This window comes from Arachis hypogaea, chromosome 16, assembly GCF_003086295.3.
Source record: "Arachis hypogaea cultivar Tifrunner chromosome 16, arahy.Tifrunner.gnm2.J5K5, whole genome shotgun sequence".
Lineage (NCBI taxonomy): Eukaryota > Viridiplantae > Streptophyta > Magnoliopsida > Fabales > Fabaceae > Arachis > Arachis hypogaea.
In genome coordinates, this window is record NC_092051.1 from 43,840,622 (window position 1) to 43,850,793 (window position 10,172).

The 10,172-nt window shown below is 38.8% G+C and overlaps 1 pseudogene; it reads right to left on the minus strand.

The window, feature by feature from the left end:
* LOC112757034 (spermidine hydroxycinnamoyl transferase-like) overlaps window positions 1-10,172 on the minus strand; it is a 48,351-nt pseudogene extending 38,179 nt beyond the window's left edge.

The following is a 10,172-nucleotide window of genomic DNA, read 5'->3' on the forward strand; positions in this document are numbered from 1 at the left end:
TTTTATTTTTATTTGTTTATATAAAGTTCATTGATCCTAAGGTAAAGAGTCAATTGTATAAGTTCACAGGGTTACAGAAGGATTCTGCAAGCAAAACAGAGAAAAAGAGCTCACTGGCAAGAAAACGCCAGTAAAAGTCTGTTTTGGGCGTTCAACGCCCAACAGAGGCATCCACTAGGCGTTGAACGCCAGTAAGGATAGCCATCTGGGCGTTGAACGCCAGAAAGAAGCTCTTTCTGGGCGTTCAACGCCAGATTTACAGCGTTCTGGGCATTCAAAAAAACGCCCAGTAACAAGGGACTTCCTGGCGTTCAACGCCAGAAATAAGCAGCAGCTGGGCGTTGAACGCCCAGGAGAGGCAGCATTTGGGCGTTGAACGCCCAAAACATGCAGCGTTTGGGCGTTCAAACGCCAGGATGGTGGGGAGGAGGTAAATTCATTTTTTTTCATATTTTTCATTTTAATCTTAATTTTCATGTTTCAATTCATGATTTCTTGCATAAACATGTTAAGAACCCTGATTTCTAAAATCCCTAATTTCCAAAAACCCTATTTTAAAAATATCAAATGTATCTTAATCCATAAGCACCAATCCTTTTTATCCAATTCTACTCTTTTTCAAAAATTTCAAAACAAATCTATCTCTTTTCAAAAATCTTTTCAACTAATCAATATCTTTTTCAAATCTCCATATTATCTTTTTCAAAAATCCAAATCTATCTTTTTCAAATATCTTTTCTTATCATACTTAAATTTTTCTTAAAAATCATATCTTTTATCTTATCTTTCTCCCTATTTTTCGAAAACCCACCCCCCTCTCCCTTTAAATATGGGTTCGGCCTCCCTCCCCTCCCATCCACCATTGCACCTAGCTCTCCTTCTCTCCCTCTCCTTTCTTTTCTTTTGCTTGAGGACAAGCAAACCTCTAAGTTTGGTGTGTTTATCCGTGATCACTAAGATCATGGCTCCTAAGGGAAAACAACCCACTTCAAGAGGCAAGAAAGGGAGCATTCCAAAACCACTTTGGAATCAAGGGAAGTTCTTATCTAAAGAACATTCAGACCATTATTACAAAATAATGGGTCTAAGATCAGTGATCCCAGAAGTTAGATTCGATCTGAAAGAAGACGAATATCCGGAGATCCAGGAGCAAATTCAAATCAGGAACTGGGAGGTCCTAGCTAATCCTGAAACGAAAGTGGGAAGGAATATGGTCCAGGAGTTCTATGCTAATATGTGGCAGACAGACAAGCAAAAACTATCTGGGACTGCTTTCTATGAATATCGGACCATGGTCAGAGGAAAGATTGTTCATACCAACCCTGACAAGATCAGGGAGATCTTAAAGCTACCTCAGCTGAAAGATGATCCAGACTCTTTCAACAGGAGAATGATGAGAACAGACAAGGGCCTGGATAAGATTCTAGAGGATATATGTATTCCTGGAGCCAGGTGGACCACCAGCACGAAGGGTGTCCCAAATCAACTCAAAAGAGAAGATCTCAAACCAGTCGCCAGAGGATGGCTGGACTTCATTGGGCATTCTCTGCTGTCCACTAGAAACCGTTCTGAAGTCACTGTTAGAAGAGCAATGATGATCCATTGCATCATGATGGGAAAAGAAGTGGAAGTTCATCAACTGATTTCAACTGAATTCTACAAAATTGCTAACAAAAATTCTAAAGAGGCCAGGTTGGCTTACCCAAGCTTGATTTCTCTGCTCTGCAAGGACGCTGGAGTAAGGATGGGAATAACTGAGTATATCTCAGTTGAGAAACCAATCACCAAAGCATCAATGGAAAAACAACAAGCACAGGATGATCCCATCAAGAAGAAAACACAGGAATTTCTCCCAGAAATCCCTCAATCTGAATACTGGGAGTATCTTGAAACATCCATTACCAAGATGCAAGAAGCTATGGAACAAATAATAAAAGAACAGAAGGAACAAAGTCAAATTCTTTGCTATTTGATTAAAGAACAAGAGGAGCAAGAGCGTGACTTGAGGGAATTGAAGCGCCAGAAGTTATCTCTTGAAGGACCAAGCACCCCACAGATCCGAGGAACATCCACTTTCCAGAGCAAAGGTTGTTTAAATTCCAATTTCTGCTTTAACTCTGTGATAGTTGTCGTTATAGGAGTTTACCTTAGGAGTCATATAGTAGTAATTAGGGTCTATTTTGATTTTACCTCCAATTAAGTTATAGTCTATTTCTCTCATCATCAGCAAACATAAATAAAATAGTAGATCTTTTGAATAAGAGGCAATAAAATTCGAGTTTTTAATAAGAAAAAATTCTAATTAGTAACATGTGGTGGCAATGCTTTCTGTCTTCTGAATGAATGCTTGAACAGTGCATATGTCTTTTGAATTTGTTGTTTAAGACTGTTAAATATGTTGGCTCTTGAAAGAATGATGAACATGAGACATGTTATTGATAATCTGAAAAATCATAAGAATGATTCTTGAAGCAAGAAAAAGCAGCAAAGAACAAAGCTTGCAGAAAAAAAAAAGAAGAAAAAGCAAGCAGAAAAAGCCAATAACCCTTAAAACCAAAAGGCAAGGGTAAATAAAAAGGATCCCAAGACTTTGAGCATCAGTGGATAGGAGGGCCTAAAGGAATAAAATCCCGGCCTAAGCGGCTAAACCAAGCTGTCCCTAACCATGTGCTTGTGGCGTGAAGGTGTCAAGTAAAAAACTTGAGACTGAGCCGTTAAAGTCAAGGTCCAAAGCAAAAAGAAGAGTGTGCTTAAGAACCTTGGACACCTCTAATTGGGGACTTTAGCAAAGCTGAGTCACAATCTGAAAAGGTTCACCCAATTATGTGTCTGTGGCATTTATGTATCCGGTGGTAATACTGGAAAACAAAGTGCTTAGGGCCACGGCCAAGACTCATAAAGCAGCTGTGTTCAAGAATCAACATACTAAACTAGGAGAATCAATATCACTATCTAAATTCTGAGTTCCTATAGATGCCAATCACTCTAAGCTTCAATGGATAAAGTGAGATGCCAAAACAGTTCAGAAGCAAAAAGCTACTAGTCCCGCTCATCTAATTAGAATCTGAGCTTCACTCAAAAACTCTGAGATATTATTGCTTCTTAAATTATTTGTATTCTATTTTATTTATCTAGTTGCTTGAGGACAAGCAACAGTTTAAGTTTGGTGTTGTGATGAGCGGATATTTTATACGCTTTTTGGGGTTAATTTCATATAGTTTCTAGTATGTTTTAGTTAGTTTTTAGTTTATTTTCATTAGTTTCTAGGAAAAATTCATATTTCTGGACTTTACTATGAGTTTGTGTGTTTTTCTGTGATTTCAGGTATTTTCTGGCTGAAATTGAGGGAGCTGAGCAAAAATCTTATTCAGGCTGAAAAAGGACTGCTGATGCTGTTGGATTCTGACCTCCCTTCACTCAAAGTGGATTTTCTGGAGCTACAGAACTCCAAATGGTGCGCTTCCAATTGCATTGGAAATTAGACATCCAGGGCTTTCCAGCAATATATAATAGTCTATACTTTGCTTACGGATAGATGACGTAAACTGGCGTTCAATGCTAGCTCTCTGCCCAATTCTGGCGTCCAGCACCAGAAACAAGTTGCAAGTTGGAGTTCAACGCCAGAAAAGGATCCAAAGCTGGCGTTGAACGCCCAAAACAGCCCCAGGCACGTGAAAGCTTTAGTCTCAGCCCCAGCACACACCAAGTGGGCCCCAGAAGTGGATTTCTGCACTATCTGTTATAGTTTACTCATTTTCTGTAAACCTAGGTTACTAGTTTAGTATTTAAACAACTTTTAAGGATTTAGTTTGTATCTCATGACATTTTAGATCTGAACTTTGTACTTTTATTTTACGGCATAAGTCTCTAAACTCCATTGTTGGGGGTGAAGAGCTCTGCTGTGCCTCGATGAGTTAATGCCAGTATTTCTGTTTTCTATTCAATCATGTTTGTTCCTATCTAAGATATTCATTTGCGCCTCATTATGATGAATGTGATGATCCGTGACACTCATTACCATTCTCAACCTATGAACGTGTGCCTGACAACCACCTCCGTTCTACATTAGATTGAATGAGTATCTCTTAGATTCCTTAATCGGAATCTCCGTGGTGTAAGCTAGAATCCATTGGTAGCATCCTTGAGAATCCGGAAAGTCTAAACCTTGTCTGTGGTATTCCTAGTAGGATTCTGGGATTGGATGACTGTGACGAGCCTCAAACTCGCGAGTGTTGGGCGTAGTGACAGACGCAAAAGGATGGCAAATCCTATTCCGGTATGATCGAGAACCTACAGATGATTAGCCGTGCGGTGACAGCGCACCTAGACCATTTTCACTGGAAGGATGGATGGTAGCCATTGACAACGGTGATCCACCAACACACAGCTTGCCATAGGAGGACATGCATGCGTGAATCAGAAGACAGAGGAAAGCAGAGATTCAGAAGACAAAACATCTCCAAAACTCCAACATATTCTCCATCACTGCATAACAAGTAACCTTTAACCCATGCTCTCTTGTTTATTCGCAATTCAACTGATAAATATAATTTACTTTCTGACTAAGAATTACAAGATAACCATAGATTGCTTCAAACCAACAATCTCCGTGAGATTCGACCCTTACTCACGTAAGGTATTACTTGGACGACCCAGTGCACTTGCTGGTTAGTGGAACGAGTTGTGAAAAGTGTGATTCGCAATTCGTGCACCACCCCACCAATGTTTGTAACTCCAATAGCCTCCGGGATCGCAAACTAGGTGCACAAAACCTTCAAGCAAGTTAAAGCAAGTGATAAGGCCCCAAGAGTGTTGATTGTTGGAATGAATTCCGGGGTCCCAAACCTTGCTCTTACACCTGTATTTTTGTTGATCATCATTTTTTCAACTGGGTGGCAAGCGATCTGAATCCTCACTGAGACATCCAAATAACTTCCTAGACCCATTCAATCGAGCTCTACACCAATCCTTGCACTTCAACTTGGAGCATGCAACCATATTGAACCTTGCATGACAACTCCAACCATAAACCATCTCCCTCTTACTCCACTTGAATGTTGTGTTGGATGGTAATGGTTTTGGGAGAGGTGTTTTTAATGATCTTGCAAGCTCCACTCCCTTGTGCTCTTCTTTGAATTCTTTCACCTCTTCAACTTCAACTGCTCCCTTATCAAGTTCTTCTGATTCTTCCCCGTCACTCAAGTCATAATTTGGAGGTTGAGAAAAGTCTACCTCAGCATCACTTTCAGATTCGCTCGAAGAAGGTTCTTCAAACTCAGGGGTTCAATTGCAGATGTAATTTTATCACTAGGAGGATGTGATGTAGGATCTTCATCACCAAAGAGATTTGTTTCTTGTTCTATTCTGTCCAATTCCTCATAGGGAACATGCCTTGGAGGTTGTGCACTAGCCTCCTCAACATCTATCTCAAGCTTCTTGGAGGAATACTCTACCACTCTAGATTCCTTTGGAGGTTCAACATCTCCTAAGTCTTCAACCACTTCTTCCTCTTCAACAATTATAGCTTCCTTCAATTGTTTCAGTACAAAATCACATTTTTCATTTTTCACCGGAGTTCCTAGTCTCTCCTTCATGCTACGTTCTTCATTAGATTCTCCACATGTAGCCATGGGAGTTCTTTGAGTGTCCAAACGTGGGGAGACTAAATTGTTTACTACCTCGGTCAAGGTAGTCATGAATTCTAGTACCTCCCTTTATATCTCTCTTTGTCCTTGAAGAAGAATACCAAGAGTGTCATCCATTGGAGATTAGAGTGGATATGAGGGCTCATCGGTTGGGGGAAGGGGTTCATAATAGGAGGGTGGTTCATCATGATAAGGATGTGGTGGTTCAACACTCTCTATCTTTTCCACTTGTTGCACAACACGCTCTAGTCCCTTGTTCTCAAGTTGCGATTTGTTATCCATGAGAGTTTTGTGTACTTTTCGGCTTTCCTCTCGCTCCATTTGATGGATGGTTGATTGAAGTTGATCCATTGCTTCCTTAAAATGATCCTGTGGCTCTTGTTCCGCTTGGCTAACATAATTAGGATCATATTGTGGTTGAAAGTTCGCATACATTGGAGGTGGTGTATATTGAGGTGGTGGTTCTTGGGAGTAATTGGGTTGGAATTGAGGTGGATAGGGCTCATAAGGCTCTTGGTATAGTGGGTAAGGATTAGGGTCATATGGGGTGTTTGGTAACATGGGGCTTGTGAGTACGATGGTTCAAAACTATGTTGAGGAGGGGGTTCATAGGTATATTGTGGTGGGTGTTGATTGTCACGAAGAGGTCCACCATAACCTTTGTCTTGGTATCCATCAAAGGGTGGTTCTTGCTCATAGTGTGTTGGAGGAGGTTGTTGCCAAGAGGGTTGATCAAATCCTTGTGGTTTCTCCCATTTTTGATTGTCCCATCCTTGATGCAAGCCTTCATTGTAATCTCCACTACCTACAACATGATTGTAACAAAACTCATAGCCAAAGGGGTGAGAATTCATGGTAACAAAAGAAAATAAAAACAAAAACTAATAAGAAATAATGAAAATAAACTCCTAAAACTAGAAATAACTAACAAAGAAACGAAAAAGTAAAATTATTCACAATATTCACAATAACCAATACTAAGAAACACATTTGCAATTCCCCGGCAACGGCGCCAAAAATTGACGGAGGAAAAATGTCGGTAAAGATTTTCACAAAAATAACGCGTTGCAAGTATAGTTCTAAACCGACAGTTAAATCTCAATCAATATTTAAATTGTTTGTCACAAATACAAACCCTATAAAATTAACCGAATTATTTAAACCTCGGGTCGTCTCTCAAGGAATTGTAGGGAAGTGTAGTTATTATTGGTTATGGGAAAGCATATTTTTGGGTTTTGGAATAAGGAACAAGTAATGTAAATAAAAAGGAAATAAAATAACAACTAAGAAAAGTCCTAGCAAGGATTGATAATTGGAATTCCTATCCTCATTATCATCATCAATTGTGATGGTAATTGCCTTTTGCTTTCACTTAGTTAACCTCTAACAATGAAGGTAAGTCAAGTGAGCAAAATCAACTTAAGTTCACAAGTCCTAATCAAAGACTAGATTTAGTGAAGCTTAAGCCAACTAGCAATTTTCAATTACCATTCAACAAAGACTTTTGATAACTCAAGAGTCTCTAAATACTCAATCCAACCTAAGAATACAAAAATCTAATTTAAAATCTAACCAAGCATTTCATCAAACACTTGGTAGGCACAAAATAAAAGCATAGAAAAGTGACAAGGGAATGTAAAATCTAAGACTAATAATTGCAAGGAATCAATAAAAACAAATGAAGAGAGAAGCAATAAACATGAAATACCTCAAATTGTATTAAAAACGAAATTGAATCTAACATGAAGAGTTTACAAACTAAATTGAGAAAAATAGAGAAATCAACAAGAGAAGATAAACTAAGATGCTAGAATAATAGAATGTAGAATAGAAACTAAATTAAAGTAAGATAGAATTATGAAATTAAGAAGAACTAAAACTAAAACCCTAAACCTAGAGAGAGGAGAGAGCCTCTCTCTCTCTAGAAACTACATCTAAACCTAAAATTTTGTGAATGAAGTGTGAATGATTCATTCCCCCACTCTACAGCCTCTAATCTGTGTTTTCGGGCTTGGAACTGGGCCAAAAACAACCCAGAAATCGCCCCCAGCATTTTCTGATATCTGCAGCACATGACACTCTGTCACGCGTACGCGTCACCCATGCGTACGCGTTGCTTGACAAAACCCTGGTCATGCGTACGCGTCATCCACGCGTACGCGTTGCTTGCCTGCTGCATTGGTCACGCGTACGCGTAGTCCACGCGTGCGCGTCGATTCCAGCTTCTCAAAACATCATTTTCTTGCGTTCCTTCCACTTTTGCATGCTTCCTTTTTGTCCTCTAAGCCATTCCTGCCCTATAAAACCTAAAAACACTGAACACATATATCACGGCATCGAATGGTAATAAGAGAAGATTAAAATTAGCAAATTTAAGGTCAAAGAAGCATGTTTTCAATCATAACACAAAATTAGGAAGGAAAATATAAAACATGCAAATTATATGAATAAGTGTGAGAATAATGGATAAAATCTGCTCAATTCAATACAAAATAAACTGTAAAATAGCAGTTTATCAGTTTTCTCTCTAAATTTCACCTAAATGTGAAACATGCATTTTTGTGCTTAAATTGATCAATTTAAAGCCACTTTTATTCCATTCGATAGATATCGTGATATGTTTTATTAAGTGATTTCAGGTCAATTAGGCAAGAATAGTTTGATAGAAGTGGAAGAAAGCATGCAAAAGGAGAGAACACATGAAGAAAACAAAGGAAAAGCACACACTCAAGTGTGCGTATGCACAACTTCCTGAGCGTACGCACACGTCTGGGTGCGTGACTCAATTAATGAAGCATGTGGCTCACGATTTTGCGGGCCTCTTGGCCCAATTTCGGAAGTGCTGAAGCTAATTGGAGTGCTATATCAAAGGGGGGTCATTTCATATCAAAGAGGAGAATACATTTTACACACATGAGAACAACATCATTAGGAGTAGGAATAGTGTAGAGTAGTGTTCTTTCAATTCTCTCTTAGGGTTTTATTAGGGTTTATAGTAGAACTCTATAATTACAGTTTTGATCTTGGATTTTTCTTGTTTCATTGTAAGTAATCTCTAATTTGCTCTTTAATTACAGTACTCTTGCTACATTTTCTTCTAGTTCAAGTTACTTTGTTAATATATCCAGCTTTGATTTCTTGAGTTTCTTGTTAATGATTTTGATGTTTTATATTTATATATGCTTGATTGAGTTTCTATTGTTGAATTTGTGCATAGTTTGGTTATAGTTTTCATTTTTCTTTGTAATTTCCTATGTTTTGCTTTTATGCCCACCAAGTGTTTGTGAAAATGCCACTTAGACATTTTGAGTAGATTTTCATACCTTGGCTTGGAAAATGAGTTCCTAGGATACTAGAATTATAATGTCTGACATTTAGTGGTAGTTCTTGGGTTGTTAGTTGACTCTTGTTTCCACTAACGCTAGCTTTTTACTAAGTTAATTAGTAAGTTAGCTAGCACTTGTGGATTAAGGTCAATTATGCTTGCTTGACTTACTCCTCGATGTTAGGGGTTGACGAAGTGAGATTAACTCATCATAATTGCCATAATTGTGGTTATGACAAGGATAGGATTCCTTAATTCTCATTCCCAAGTCAAGGCCCTTTTATGCACTAAATCATATCTTCACTAGTTTTTGCTTGTTGCTATCTTTAGTTCTTGCTATTTTCTTATTTTACTCAATTTGATTTCTAGTTCTTTTAATTTCCGTTATATGATTGACAACCTCCAATTTTACAACCAAAAGTTTGCACTCAATTGCTAGTCCGAGGAAAAATGACCCGGGATTTAAAACTCCCAGTTTCTATTTGTTTTGGATTGTGACAATCTTGTATTTTAAACTTTGATTGAGAGGGTTAATTGTCGGTTTGGACTATACTTGCAACGAAACAATTCTATTTCTATTGAGGGATTCTAAACCGACATAATTCTCATCCATCAATGGAATGATGAACTCACCCCACGACAAGATTAAGCAAGCATACTCTCTTGCTCCAGGGGCAACTATTCCGAACCTGGGCTCTAGGTTCCCAAGCGGTCAAATAGTGACCCGATCTCCCGAGCCTGGGCATTTTTGCAGCCCAAACTGGCCAACCCCGAATCTCTAAGCAACATTCAAACTTAAATACTTGCCTTATCTTAGCCAACAAGATAAGATAAGGTAACAATATAAACTATTTATAGGGAGCCAGAGGTTCCTTTAGGTATGTTACACATTTCTAACCTTCACCTACACTTCTCAGGTCCATTCTGACTTGAGCGTTGGAGTGTCTTTACAAGTACCACTCCTCGCCGCTCCAGAGATCCGATCCCATCACCACTTCGACCAGCGAGTCCCTGATCCATCTTAAAACCTGTACCAGCGAAGTCCTGTACAACATCTAGGTTGTTGTGCTTTGCCTTGTAAATGTAGTGTAAGGGTGTATGACTCTAACACACCAGAGTTGGTCATTGTCTGATAACCATAGAAGACCCTTGGTAGTTTCCTCTTTTGGCGTGATAGTATAAGAAGCTAAGATTGCAACCAT